The sequence below is a fragment of the Schistocerca serialis genome, chromosome 5 (genome assembly GCF_023864345.2).
Source record: "Schistocerca serialis cubense isolate TAMUIC-IGC-003099 chromosome 5, iqSchSeri2.2, whole genome shotgun sequence".
Lineage (NCBI taxonomy): Eukaryota > Metazoa > Arthropoda > Insecta > Orthoptera > Acrididae > Schistocerca > Schistocerca serialis.
Window position 1 is genome coordinate 511939367 of NC_064642.1, and position 16094 is coordinate 511955460.

At 40.0% G+C, this 16094-nt stretch overlaps 1 protein-coding gene across 1 annotated transcript in view; it reads right to left on the reverse strand.

Moving 5' to 3' along the window:
• LOC126482040 (transmembrane protease serine 11D-like) overlaps positions 1–16094 on the reverse strand; it is a 167624-nt gene that overhangs the window by 126016 nt on the left and 25514 nt on the right. The gene's annotated exons all lie outside the window — the stretch shown is intronic.

The following is a 16094-nucleotide window of genomic DNA, read 5'->3' on the forward strand; positions in this document are numbered from 1 at the left end:
GATATCTCTAAATAGGGAAGTCAGAGAAGTTGGGAAGAAAAACATAGGTACAAAGGAGGTAACTGCGAATAAACCATGGGAACAGAAGAAATACTTTAATTGATCAATGAAAGAATGAAGTACAAAAATGTTCAGAGTAATTTCAGAAATACAATCCGCTGAAGAATTCAATAAATAGGACGAGGAGGGTAGCTAAGGCGAAATGAGTACATGAAAAATGTGAAGAAATCGAAAAAGAAATAACTGTCGGAATGACTGACTCAGCATATAGGAAAGTCATAACAACCTGTAACGCCGGAAATGCATATCCTCCTATTTCCATCTATTGCACTGCAAATTTTTTTCCTTATTTTGTTACCTGAAGATATAACATTTCTGTGTCTTTGTATATTGTAATGGTTCTGCTATTTGTATATATATGCATTTATGTCGATGTATAATTGCTTTGTTTTGTAAATATTATTTGTATTTATACACTGGGTCTGGCCTAGGGAAAAGTATACTATCGAACGAATACATCGATAGGTCGTGTGGAGAACGAAAGTGTTTAGGATCTTTGGTAGTGTTAACTCTGCCGCGTGGAGCGCGGGGAGAGCAGAGAGAGTTTGGCTGGGGTGGTACAGTGGAGCAGGTGTGTTGTGTGAAGTTCCCGCGAGTTGCCGCGCTTTCAGGGTTTGGCAGCATGTAATTGCACTCGAAGTGCGATGACAGTTTCTGACATGGTGTCGCAGACGGGAAGCATTAGGTGGCGCACATCAAGAGCCCGTTTCGTCTGGTGACCGTGTAGAGAAGAAGGCGCGCCAACATCCAGCTTCTGCAACAGCGACGGCCGACAATGAGTGACTGTCGCCACCTCCTCTATCGACGGCTTCAAACCTTCAATCAGCCAACAAGGAAGACTGGAAGCACGTAAAGTTTTAGAACTGTGCGGCAGACCTCAGCTTTTCAAACTTTTAAAATTGTTGCATCACAAAATTACAGCAACTTTGAGCACTGTCCCAATTGCATTGCCAAACAGGGTCCCTTCCTTTCCGAAATGAGCCCGAGTATCGTTGACATTCAAACGCCAGCATCATTCGATTTCACTGCTTTAATTTCAAAGTTCAGTTAAGGTATTCATAGCTGGCTACAATATTTAGATTGCACAAGCACAAATTAAGAGTGCGAGTTTTGTTACCTGTGACTGCAGCTCAGCTTGGTACGTACTAAATTTTACTATTGTTAATTGTTCAGAATCATTTAATTCAAGTTCAAAGTTAAATCTCTTATTTCTAAATTGCGTAGATTCAAGTAGCTTTTGAAATGATTGTTGAGGTAGTCCAAGACTAACCGTATTTTACTGAATTTCGATGTGCTTCAGAAAGAAAGCTCACTATTAACTTCAGTCACTAAATTAACTTTCGATTTCCCGGTTTTATTAATTCTTTTGCTAAATTAAGTCAGAGTGTAGCGAAATTTATTACTTCTGACACACTTTCAGTTTTCACACTACACGTGTCAACCTTCAGTTGCCACGCTTCTAGTGCTAATTATACGTGTAATAACCTTTCTTTTTTCAGTTACTATAGTAATTGTCCTTAGGACTGGCGACCGTAATTTCCCCCAAATCTCAAATATCTAATTACCGCTAGTTAATTGTTAACGTAACGGCCGCACATTTACTTTCTTTATTAGCTTTACCCCTTTTCATAATTAATTTCCACCAGTTTCATTTGCATTTTTCCTTTCATTTAGATGTAACCCTTTCCTCCCTCTTCACCGACAAATTGACTTCGGTGACGATTGCTGTTTCCCAAATTTCCATTAGGTACACGCGGTTTAATTTTTCACTGTCATTAAGGTCGATAAGTGAGGGGAGGTTACACGTGGCGACCTGGTGACAGGACAATCTTCAGATATGAGGTTGTTCTGGACACGAATTTTGAATTGTGCAAATCTCGTAACAAAGTACTGGTTACGAAATGGTCGATATGTCAGCGAGAATATTAGTGTGAGGAATCCTAATTAGATTTGAGATTTGGCATTTATATTGAAAATTATTAAAATGAGTGAAAGCAACAATTGCCAAAATTTGGTAGACTTGGATACGGAACAATCGGTCGAACAGTGGGAAATGCGCACCACGGTACCCATTGTTCAGGGGCAGGCGGCTAGCATGAAAGACGCGACTGCCGAAACGCAACAAAGAGCAGAAATGGAATTCCAAACTTTAGAAAATGCTTCGGAATCGAAAGTGAAAATCAAGTCTGAAGCCCTTGCTGACGAATACGGAGGGACAATTAAAGAGGAAGCTGCTACGGAAGTAAAACCAGTAGTTTCCGGGAATTTAACTGATTTATTGAATGTTTTGATTAACGATATCAAGAGTCAATCGGCAGAAATTAAAGCTCTGTCTGCCAAGCAAGAAGCTCAGGCTGCCAAGCAAGAAGCTTAGGCTGCTAAGCAAGAAGCTCAGTCTGAAAAAATTGAACGAAAGCTAGACAATCGGAACAAAGCTATTAATGTTGTTAACAACAATGTTGGAGTTGTTAACACAAAAGTTGATAAAATCAAAGAAGATATTGTTGTGATTAATACTGAAATCGGTAAACAGGAAATGATAGGCGTTCAGGCGGAAATTGCGAGCATAAATACTCGTTTTTATTCCGAAATTAGCAGAATCGAGAAAAGCGTAGGAGAAGCAGTTGCTCCGATCATCGAGAATAAGGTGATGGAACAAATTCTACTAGTGAAAAGAGGATCAAAAGAAGGTGGAAACTTTAAATGCTTTAGTATCCGAAGTAGATACCAAAGTGACGAAGCAGGCTAATACCTGCGAAGAGAATAAAAGGGAAGTAGAAACGCTTGCGACAACCACTTGCCAAGTAATTACGAGAGTGTCGGAATTAGAAAAGAAACTTGATGAAAAACAGAACAAATGTGCCAATCTGTGCACATAGTTCGGAATTGTTGACGAAAGAGGAGCGGTTCGACCCCTTGAAAAAAGGCGGTATACACGCGACGGATTTCATTAAAAATTGTGAAAGATCATGGACTGATGAGAGAAAAATTAATGCGGTTATTGATGTGTTGGCTAGTGATGCCAAGCGTTGGGGCTTAAACCTCAACATTACGAACCTGACTTTTGACGAGTTTAAGAATTTGTTTCTGGCTCAATACTGGTCAGAGCAAAAACAACAAAGTGTCTGGCGCGAATTTGTCGTATCGAGGCCTTTCGATGCGAATTCGCGCGGCTCGATGAAGGAGTTTTGTGAGGGCTGGATCCGCAAGTTGGAAAATTTGCGTGATCGTCGCACGGAATCCGAAATAGTCTGGGAACTCTACAAGAAGCTTCCAGATGATACAAAACGCTACGTAGGAAGCAATTACAAGACAATCAATGATTTCCTGGAAAGAGTTGAGGGCGAGGACAATTGGCGCAATAATCGTGACAGTGGTAGAGGCCGCGGTAACAACAACGGGAACCACAACAACGATAACCATGGGAATAATGCATACCGCAACCATGGCAGCAATAACAATAGTGGTTCGGGCCGTAATGACAATCGGTACAATGCAAATAATAACAGGAATGACGGAAACCAGTATCATACTAGCGTGATACGGGCTTCGCAGAATAGTAATAACGCCAGAGGGTGTGATCAGCCGCCTCAGCAGCATCCGGGAAGCGTATCTGCTGGGACGAGACAGGGAAACCATTAGCCGCGCCGGTGAGGGGCCGACCGGGCGTGGAGAAATTTTGGAGGCCCAATAACAGGAGAAAACCCAGGTGTCGTCGTTACGAAAATTCCGTATGGAATATTCAACGGTGGGAGAGTGTGCCAGTGTTAAGAGAAAGGAGTGCGCTCACAAGTAGTAGATCAGCTGTAGACACGGCCGTAGAAAATACATTCACTGTCAGTGAGAACAATTTAAGTAATGTTCCGGAAAACGATTATAAAGTGGCAGCTGTAACACCCACAGCGGAAATGGAGATTGAGTTTAAGAATGATTCGCAATTGTTGAGAGAAGATCAGATGTCGGATAACACGTCCGTCATTGAGCGAGGGGATGCAGAGAGGGATGAGGTCTGGTTAAGGCAGTTCGGTCGCTTATACGACGAACTAAGAGATTATAGGGGCCTGTATGGGAGAAGTGTTTATGGGGAGCGCGTGCAGGATTTTCCGCGTCTCGTCCCACAGGAAGATAGTGTTTATGAAATGATAGAAAGTTCTGGCCCTAACCGGCAGACTTTACCAGAAACAGTTGATGTTAATGGGGAGCACGAGCAAGATTCGTCGTGTTTCGTCCCGCAGGAGTTAGATGTTGAAGTAGTAACGGAAAGTTCTGGCCCTAACCGGCAGACCTTACGGAAAGTTGTAGTGGTAGAAGTAGCCGACCCATCCGACGCAAACCTCCAGTTTAAACATTGCGAGAGTATTAACGAGAAAGATTACGAAAATTTTAGTGATAGCGGGACACGATTGGTAGAAAAGCACGTAGATTACAGCGTGTATGAGGTTAGAGCTGACGTTATACGGTCAGACGGTAGCAGTGCGGGTTGCGCAGATCCAGAGGAAGTAATTGCAGATACTACTGGGCACATTCCTCCAGGTAGATTGGCAGAAGAGGTCAATCTGGCCAAAGTGGAATCGACGAAGGTGACAATTAGTGAATTGATAGCAAAGCAATACTCACTATTTGACGAGTTACAGGAAAAGGTTTCGGTATTGGAGGCGAAGCTACAGACTAAGCCTCAGGCCAAACGTGTTGAAATTAAAACTGTATGTGAACAAAGGCTGAAAAAGCCGCCAGATAAGCCGGATTTAGGATCAGAGCCGGATGTTTTTTTCTGGAATGACCTGGATATAGACGAAGATTTACTGTGGGAAAATAAAGAAACAGTCGAGGACAAGTGTAGACAGATAGTAGTGTCTGTTAATATGCACGACCTGCAACTAAACGTGTTGATTGACACCGGTGCAGAATTGAGTGCTGTATCTGGGAAAATATTTGAGTTACTGAAAGACAGACCTGGCATCGTAGTTATGCCAGTAACAGGAGTGAAAATTATCGGTGCTACTGGGAAGGCCAGTAAACCGGTCACAAAACAGATATTTGTCAACTTCGAGATGTGTGGGGCACGATTTGAACAAGAGTTTCTCGTCATGCCAGACTTAACTACGGAAGTAATTATCGGGTTAGATTGGCTATTAAAGTACCGTGCAGTGATTAATTACGAAAGCAAAACTTTGACATGTACTCCACAAGATAAAACAATAGTAGTTAGTTTTGACGAGGCAGGAGACGGTGTGCATAGGCAATACCAGCCTATACGCATTGTTAACTGGCCGGATGCCATTGACGCAGGTAACTACTGTAACGTGAGGACTTTCGGCATTAACAATAGTGTAGAAAGTGATTTGGAAAGTATTGTGGACGGTGTATCGAACGTAACACACGAACAAAGACGAGGCCTGTATGAAGTAATAATGAGGAAATCCTGTTGGATGACAAAAGTAAAAGTTTAGTGGAAGAGATAATCAAATTCCCTCCACGGATTGACATTAGCATTGGTGTGAAAAAAATCGTTTGCGTGAAGTCATGAAGCTAAAAACCGATGCTCGCATACGTCGTCATGACGCTAAAGCGCGTTTTGCTAAGTTTGCAATCGGAGACTTAGTACTTGTAAAAGCTCATGAGAAATCGAGCGAGGTAGACAATGAAATCTCTAAATTTAAGTTTGTTTATAATGAACCATATAAAGTCATTGGTATACCTCACACAAATGCATATTACTTAGAGTATCCAAGCTCTGGAAAACTATTAGGTATACGGAACATTGTAGACTTGATACTGTACCAACCTAGGATCGATTAATACCACACAATGGGTAATTTGTACAGTATGTAAACATAGAGTGTTAGATTTAATGATTTGCTAGATTGCCATGCTTTTGCCTGACCAAGAGAACATTAAAGAAGTTTTAATTAATAAGTAATTAATTTTTACTAAATGATATAAGAGTAACTCATGATTAATCAACTGAAAAATCCAAGCTGCTAGTTTAAGTTTTCAGCTGAGTCACAATAGATTAAGGAATGGAAATATGATTTTGTAACAAGTTGTAAGATTTCATGAATATGTGTTTTACTTGTCATTGCCGATGTACTTAGACGATGTTTTAAGTTTCAGGCTTGTACATGTGTGATGGTGGACAGTGTTGAGTTATCCACTGTGATAGTGTCAATGGACTCACTCGGGAGTGAGTTTTTCCGAAAGAATTCAGTGAAACGGACGTTCTGAAAATGCCGTCACACAGGCGAGCGAGATCAAGCGTGCCGCACAGGCGGGCGCATCAGTACTAGCGAGGCGGAGCCGCTGTCGGCATTCTTTGCACTTGCGAGTACGGAAGGCGGAATTGTTTTCTTCCCGGACAGCTGAAAGAATTCTGCTGTCAATAATTATGGTTTTTTCGATCTGCTGAATATTATTTTCTTGTTTAGCGTTAATTGGACTCTCATGACGAGAATGTTAATTATGAAAAAGTTACATAAGAATGTGTATAATATGTAATTAATAATTAATTTGCGTATTTTGATCTACCTGTTTTTATGACCATGTACTCTGATTAATTTTGTAAATAGTATTCCATTTCTTGATAGTGTAACGAATTTTGACGATTTTGGAATAGCTAAACCATTTTCTATGTCTTCTATGAATTTTAATATGTTGTCAACCTGTTTTATTTTGTGCAAGATGACAGAGTGGAATAAGATTAGGAGTGTCTCCACTCAATTATTATGGTCTAAAAATTGATTTATGTTAACTAGACGAATACTAAATTTTGTTGATGTTTTGAGCACATGCATTTCCGCTGTTTCTTTTTTGGGACATTTTCTGAGTCTGTTTAGGTTACAGGAACATCCTCAGACAATGTGGGGCACGTGTAACGCCGGAAATGCATATCCTCCTATTTCCATCTATTGCACTGCAAATTTTTTTCCTTATTTTGTTACCTGAAGGTATAACATTTCTGTGTCTTTGTATATTGTAATGGTTCTGCTATTTGTATATATATGCATTTATGTCGATGTATAATCGGTTTGTTTTGTGAATATTATTTTTATTTATACACTGGGTCTGGCCTAGGGAAAACTATACTATCGAACGAATACATCGATAGGTCGTGTGGAGAACGAAAGTGTTTAGGATTTTTGGTAGTGTTAACTCTGCGGCGTGGAGCGCGGGGAGAGCAGAGAGAGTTTGGCTGGGGTGGTGCAGTGGAGCAGGTGTGTTGTGTGAAGTTCCCGCGAGTTGCCGCGCTTTCAGGGTTTGGCAGCATGTAATTGCACTCGAAGTGCGATGACAGTTTCTGACATGGTGTCGCAGACGGGAAGCATTAGGTGGCGCACATCAAGAGCCCGTTTCGTCTGGTGACCGTGTAGAGAAGAAGGCGCGCCAACATCCTGCTTCTGCAACAGCGACGGCCGACAATGAGTGACTGTCGCCACCTCCTCTATCGACAGCTTCAAATCTTCAATCAACCAACAAGGACGACTGGAAGCACGTAAAGTTTTAGAACTGTATGACAGACCTCAGCTTTTCAAACTTTTAAAATTGTTGCATCACAAAATTATAGTAACTTTTAGCATGAACCTTTGTTGCTCATTGTCCCAATTGCATTGCCAAGCAGGGTCCCTTCCTTTTCCGAAATGAGCCCGAGTATCGTTGACATTCAAACGCCAGCATCATTCGATTTCACTGCTTTAATTTCAAAGTTCAGTTAAGGGATTCATAGCTGGCTACAATATTTAGATTGCACAAGCACAAATTAAGAGTGCGAGTTTTGTTACCGTATTTTAGTTACCTGTGACTGCAGCTCAGCTTGGTACGTACTAAATTTTACTATTGTTAATTGTTCAGAATCATTTAATTCAAGTTCAAAGTTAAATCTCTTATTTCTAAATTGCGTAGATTCAAGTAGCTTTTGAAATGATTGTTGAGGTAGTCCAAGACTAACCGTATTTTACTGAATTTCGATGTGCTTCAGAAAGAAAGCTCACTATTAACTTCAGTCACTAAATTAACTTTCGATTTCCCGGTTTTATTAATTCTTTTGCTAAATTAAGTCAGAGTGTAGCGAAATTTATTACTTCTGACAAACTTTCAGTTTTCACACTACACGTGTCAGCCTTCAGTTGCCACGCTTATAGTGCTAATTATACGTGTAATAACCTTTCTTTTTTCAGTTACTATAGTAATTGTCCTTAGGACTGGCGACCGTAATTTCCCCCAAATCTCAAATATCTAATTACCGCTAGTTAATTGTTAACGTAACGGCCGCACATTTACTTTCTTTATTAGCTTTACCCCTTTTCATAATTAATTTCCACCAGTTTCATTTGCATTTTTCCTTTCATTTAGATGTAATCCTTTCCTCCCTCTTTACCGACAAATTGACTTCGGCGACGATTGCTGTTTCCCCAAATTTCCATTAGGTACACGCGGTTTAATTTTTCACTGTCATTAAGATCGATAAGTGAAGGGGAGGTTACAAACCTTCGCCGACATTAAAAGGAAGGGTAGTAATATTGAGAGTGCAGCGGGAATCCCACTGTTAAATGCAGAAGAGAGAGCAGATAAGTGGAAAGAGTACATTGAAGGGGTCTGTGAGGGGGAAGATTTGTCTGATGTGACATAAGAAGAAACAAGTGTTCGATTTTTAAGAGACTGGGGATCCAGTGTTAGAATCTTAATTTAAGTGAGTTTTGGAAGACTTCAGATCAAGTAAGGCAGAAGGGATAGAAAGTATTCCATCAGAATTTCTAAAGTCATTAGGGGGAAGTGGCAACAAGACGACTATTTACGTTGGTGTGTAGAGTCCGGTGACCGTGTGACTTTCGGAAAAATATCTTCCACACTATTCCGAAGACTACAAGAGCTGACAAGTGCGACAGTTATCACATAATCAGCTTAACATCTCATACATCCAAGTTGCTGACAAGAATTAAATACAAAAGAATGGAATAGAATGTTGAGGTTGTGTTAGATAACGATAAATTAGAAAAGGTAAAGGCACCACAGAGGCAATTCTGACGTTGCGGCTGATAGTGGAAGCAAGGCTAATGAAAATTCAAGACAAGTTCATAGGATATGTCGTCCTCGAAAAAGCGTTCGACAATGTAAAATGGTGCAAGATGCTCGAAATTTTGAGAAAAATAGAGGTAAACTAAAAGGAGGGACGCGTGATACACAACATGTACAAGAGCCAAGATGGAATAATAAGAGTGGACGATATGGGAAGCTGGGTAATTTTCTACCATGGTACAGAGAGCAGAAATGAATTTCGTATACGGTTCACTGTAACACAAAAATTTAAACATATAGTGCGTGGATTTACTAGAATAACAGCAAGAATCTGAAAATTGAGATTGAAGACCCGATTCATAACCTATTCATTGATTAATGTAGATGCACCTACAGAAGTAGCAGATGACCAGGTTAAAGACGCCTTTTATGAGAACCTCGAAGGAGCCTATGACGGACGCCCTGGGCACGTTGTGAAAATAAATATTGGAGACCTCAATGCAGAGATAGGAAAAGAAGATAATTGCCGTCCAGCAATAGAAAAACAGCTACAATCGCTTTGTGGCGGAAAGGCTTCCGAATGAGATAAGATACCTATAAGATTCTATAAAGACTACTGCATATATGTTCAGGAAAGCTTTCTTGCAAACCAGTTTTCTTTCACTTCGAGGCATTATGTGGTAAAGAAACGTTGCATCGTTACAGTTTTCACAGCATTCTGGATCAGATTTCCGAGGACGTCTCTGCTTTACTTCCTTTGCTTCAATAAGGCGCTGCAGATATGAGTCCTGAGGATTTTTGGTGGGAAGATTAAGAAATTTTGCCAAAATATTATCACGTTGAATTACGTCAATGGAGTCATAACATTTCATTCTGCAGCTAAAAGGAAATTAATCATATAAAATTGGTATTGCTGGTAATATTGGTAATATCTACATCTATATAGTTTGCTACGGACAGTGTAAGAAAGACTGATATTTACCTGCAAGCTTCTGTGTTTTCCCTGGAACATAGCTCCTCTGTAACTTCGGTAAGGCAGTGCTTTTTTTACGACATGTCTTTACCTTATTTCTATCACAATCTGCATTACAATTCTGCCCATTTGGAGCCGTAGTAATACATCCAACTGCCACTCAATGAACATTAACAGTGACTGTTAGTGCCAGAACAAAGGGGGTCCATAATTTTATCAACGACGTGTAGTTCTGGAGGAAAACAGATCCAGCGCGGAAACGAGCCACAGACTTATTTGATTTCAACTACAAACAGCGTTAAATTGCACCACCTTTCGTACCATTTGTAGGAGCATGACGTGTTTCACTTCAACGCCAAACGATAGGCTATACTCTCAAATTTACTATTAAATGAAAAACGAAAATTCAAAATTTTGACATTTATTCAACAATTTGCAATTAAATTGTTGGGAAGAATTTTTTTAATTTTTGATTTGGCACAGTGTTTAGACCTTGGTTTTCCTTATCAACTAGAGAATCACCTAGTTCTTGAAATGATGTATTAAATGTTTGAACAAACACTGAATTTGTAGCGAAATCTGGGTCTCGGTTTGGAATGATTCACTCAAATGCAGAAGAATCCTCATATTGAGCACTTTTATCATTGATTGTCTCTGTTTTCTTCATCTTGGTTATGTCTTTCCTACAGTTTTCACAATTCATAGTGCCATAAGGTATTTGTGGATATAACTTGGGCACATACACTGTGCCTCTTCTTACCTTTTCTTTTTGTCTCTAAAGAAATATTTTTTCATTGCATTAAAACACTGCCCTCTTACACCACTGCACTTTTAACAAAGTTCAATATTGACACAAAAATCACTTAAATCTCTCCTTCAAGCTGTAGTTTTACTTGTAAATGAACTATTAAAAGAATACCAAGTTCCACAAAAATATTTAGATTCAAACTGTCTTTGTTTCAGCATGTTCCTAGCCTGCATGCATAAACAGCAATGAACTTGCTCGGCCTGCATAAGGCGACTCAACTGTGTCGAAGTGGAATGTTTGGACCTGAATTTTACATCAGTTCTTAGATTCTTTCATACCTAAGTTAAATTGTAGTTATAGGTCCTATGTTCAATACTTTAGTTTTCCCATTTAATTTGCTATTCTCTATTGGCTATTATTAATTGGCTATTTGTTTAAATTGTATAAAATTAAATTAAGCAATCAGCTAAATTAAATTATGGAATATGCTGACTGGTTTTGTTTTAAGGTGATAATATTTTGATGCTTCTAACATTTCAAGTCACCTTCCCATATATTTCAATTATATTCCTATTTGTGAAAAGTAGATTTGGCCAAAATGCTGCTATTAGTGTAAAACAAGAGTCAGAAATAATTTCTTTTAGACAAGGAACACGTTCTTATCCCATATTTATATTTTTTCATGTGATTCGCAACAGCACTAAGTATATATGGAAGTATTTTAAGAGTTGTAAATTAAGTAGCCTAGAAAGAAATTAAATCAATGTTTCAACTTGTATTTATAAAAATTAATTGGAACATACGTATCTCTGAAAAAAAACCATAAAAAATTATCCAAAATGACATTTTTCCCCGCTTTATAGCTCAATTAGGACAGCTCCCAGAGTGATTTTAAAAAAAGTATTTTTATACTTTTTCGACCAGTTTTAGAAAATTTTATGTAACCATATTTCGGCACCGGTTTGGGATAAGAAGTTTAAATTTGACATCTTTCTTAGTCTCAAAGCCCACTATGAGTACACCAAGTTTTAGCAAAAGCTGAAGTGATGATGGAAAATTATTATTTAAATAAGTGTTGATCTCACATGGAATGGCTCATGTATGCCATGAGAAAGAGGACGAAAGTGTCCACTAGTTATATTTAACTGACTGTCATAAGATAGCTTATTAAAAAAGAAAGGATTATTGTGCCAAATATCATCACATAAGTATCAACAGATCAGTCTCTCACTATGAATATACTGAATTCTTTTGACATTTATCTCGTATATTTATTTCAAAGGCTGACCATGTCCTTGCATACAACATGTCCCTCTATATTTTTGCCACGTAATTATTAGCTTTTATTATACAGTTATTAAGCAAGAGGAAGCAAAATATTTCAGAAGTCGGACTGATCCATCATTGGGGAGGTATGAAACGATAATTTATCAGATCACTTTCTTTTATCATGTGGTAAAGGACCCGCAGTTTTACCAACATGAAATCTCAATTTCCATTTAATTTGAACTGCATAAGGTGATTGGCTGACCATATTATGCATGTACTTTTCAAAATTACGACAGTCAACGTCTTTATCTTAGTGAATAGTCCGACATAAATCTGTAGAAAAGTAATGTGAGCATCATTATTATTTGTGAATAACGTTACACTTTGTTGTAAGCTTTACCAGAGAATGAAGTTATTTGCCCCTTGAGAAGCAGAAAGTAATTACTGTCCTCATTCTTCACTTCCTTTCTGTCCTTCCATCTTCACAGGCAGTGGTGAAATCACAGACCGTACATTATTTTATAAGGGCTGTGGACTGCAATCACTGTCTTCAGAACACTTGCTTTCACACTCATTACTTCCGTGACATTCAAATTTTGAAAATTTTCCTTTATATGTTGGCGACATTACTAATTCTTCCAATCAACATCAGTCCGTTCCTTAATTGCCATACTGTGACAATTCAAACTGTGCAGAAATAATAAACACTGAAAAAATTCAAAGTACTAAATAATTTCTGGGTGAAAGCAAGAAACAAGCATGTTGTAAATGGGGAAACTTGTTGATTGTTCCAAGTAAAAACAATTATTGCCTTGAAGTATAACAGAAAGCTAAAAAAATATTTCACTTTAGACTAATAATGTTTGTCATTATGACATGAACGTTAGGTATGTAATTATTGTGGCTTGAGACCAAACTACTCTCAATAGTTTGCTGATGCATTCGCATCCAAAGTCAAATCTTTAAAGTTTGTTTGATATATAAGCAATGTGATTCGAAATTTATAACCGTTTTGGAGTCACATGGACCCGAACAGGACAGCAGAGTTAAGAGAAAATATGGAGTAACGTTCATCTAAATGTATTTACAGCTCATTGACTCCTTCAGCGTAATTTCACATATGAATGAGACCTTACCCGTAAAACCGTTAGCATGAGACCTCACGAACTAAAACAGGTGTTTCAGTAACGGTGTTGCCGTTAAGAAGGAAATGAAACAATGTTGACAAAATGCAAATGGTTATAGGTCACAATTCTAGACTAAAAATGGTTCCAGGAGACTGTACAAGGATATTTGGTACTTGAATTGCGGACGTAAGTAAGAGGGTGAGTTCATCCAGTCTCACAAGAGAAATAAGCTTAGCGTTCAGAGGACGTCTTCAAGCGAAGATAGACATAGATGATCAGAGTGCGTTGAGGGAGCGGAGGAGACGAGAACACGAGAACGTTAGTGCGTAGCTTACAGTCAGGGCACTGCAGTGTTGTTGATGTACTGCCTGCATGCCGGGGAACGAGAGCGCGCTATCGCTGCGCATTTTCGAAAAACTCAGTGTTATTCTACAAGCGCGTTTACTAAACACATTTGGCTCCAAGGTAATGATGTCCTGACGTGTTGCGACTAAGATGGCTACTCATCTATCGATAAACTGTAACCGATCTATCGAGTGTAGAAGCTGCTTCATCGTGGGTCTCCACCGTGTACTCGTTCTGGTTTCGACAGCATTGTTGTTCCTACACTGGAGGAAAGGAAGTGTTGCACTTTTTTTAATACATTTCGGTTTTAAAATTTCTCAAAGATTAAAGAAAACAACATCATTTAACGACGATAACGCATAAACTAGAAAGCATTTCAAGTCAGATGCGATAAAGAAATCATCCTAGTGTCTACCGCTCTTGTCCATACTTTGTTGTAGGCGAATGGAATAATTGTCCGCAAACATTCCAACCATAGCAACGTAAATTTCTCCAGTTTCTCGAGTAATGGCTTCTGAAAGAGCTCCAACAGTCCGTGATTTTTCAATGCAAACTCGAGATTTTAGATTGCCCTGTAAGAAATAATCGTACAGAGAAGGATCTAGAGATCGAGGAGGCCACACCACAAGCCCAAGCAAAGAAATGAGGCTACCTCAAAAATGTTCATTTAGAAAGCCCATGATTCTTTTAAGGTAAGGGAGGCAGCCCCATGCTTTAGAAATTAAGCATTATCAAGGTCAGTTTGATATCCTCTCAGTTCCAGAGCTAAAAATTCTCGCAACATCGTGAGGTAAACACTGTGAGTCGACAGTCACAGTGCGTCTATTTTCTCGGAAAAACGTAAGGTTCAATGATACCAAATACGGCTAATCCAACCCACACAGTTTCTCGCTGTATAAGGGCCACTCGCGGAGGTCTCGTCGATTATTTTTCAACCAATACCGGCAATTTTGTTTGTTCATAGTACCCGCTAAAGGAAAATGAGTGTCCGCAGCTCGTGGTCGTGCGGTAGCGTTCTCGCTTCCCACGCCCGGGTTTCCGGGTTCGATTCCCGGCGGGGTCAGAGATTTTCTCTGCCTCGTGATGACTGGGTGTTGTGTGATGTCCTTAGGTTAGTTAGGTTTAAGTAGTTCTAAGTTCTAGGGGACTGATGACCATAGATGTTAAGTCCCATAGTGCTCAGAGCCAAGGAAAATGAGTCTCACAACTCATTGTCATCTTTTCTGCAAACATTTGCCACCGTTCATAATTTTGGTTGAGTTATTGAAAGATCATAATTTGAAAAGGATGAATGTAGAAGTTAAAATGCAAAAGGCGGCCAAATGACCTGTCTGAAATACGCAAAGTGCGAGCATTTCATACTGCGATGCACCGAGGTCTGACCTCGACATCTTGTCCAAGAGCCGGCCGCGGTGGTCGTGCGGTTCTAGGCGCTGCAGTCCGGAACCACGGGACTGCTACGATCCCAGGTTCGAATCCTGCCTCGGGCATGGATGTGTGTGATGTCCTTAGGTTAGTTAGGTTTAAGTAGTTCTAAGTTCTAGGGGACTGATGACCTAAGATGTCCCATAGTGCTCAGAGCCATTTGAACCATTTGAACCATCTTGTCCAAGATTTTAGATGTTTCCTGCTGTTCTAACTGTCCGAACAATTTCCCAAGCTGTTCCAAATCTCACCGTTCCTCTCGTTCTGAAGTTGCTGAACCAACATACTACTGCTGCACGAGATGGGACGTCACCGTGTTGACCAACATTGAACTGGTTCCGAAATAATCGCTGCATCAGCACCACCCAATGACCGTTTACAACAAAGGTTGAAAAATGGCTGTGCCTTCCAGGCAGACCACTGCGGTAGTAATACCTGTCAGGCATCTCCCCTTTCAATTTGGTTCGGTGATTATTACACAATTTCATTTGCCTTTGGTGTATCGAAATTTTCACTGGTTGGTATTAATCTGATGGAATATTAGGATTAGTGTAAACTACTGATTGATCTCATAGTACTTGCATGACTTGGGTAGCAGTAGTGGAACTAGACTCGGCTATAGAGACAGATTTTTGGACGCTCGAGGTGACCATTGGATTAGGCGCAGCTTCAGAACCTTCCCTGAGCAGCAAGCCAATTTGCGGACTCCTTTGGTGTCACTGAAACGGCCCGTGGGCCTGACGGCCGGCCTTGTTCCGCTAGTAGCCAAGCAAGATTGTGGGAACCCCGTGGCTGACTGCAGAATGACACTTCTTTAGAAACTGGCGTCGCCGGGCATTCTGGCGCCGGCCTAACTGCTTTATTAGCGAGTGGAGTGTGGCCTCCTTATTCCATGTGTGGGTCAAGGTAAAGCGGCGCCGAGCTGGAGTCCGGGTAATGTGTTTATTACGAGAACAGTATACCTTGGGACGACGAAAGTCTCTACATTTCGCGTTTCTTAGATGCCACCGCGCCCCGCCAAAACGGCGCCCAATAAATCGTTTTAAGGACGACACGGAACTTGTTTTCCCAAGGAAGCTTCCCTCATTTGTGAAATGTGCCGGGGGTTTTTGGCTGCAGGACCGCAAGGGCATTGGTT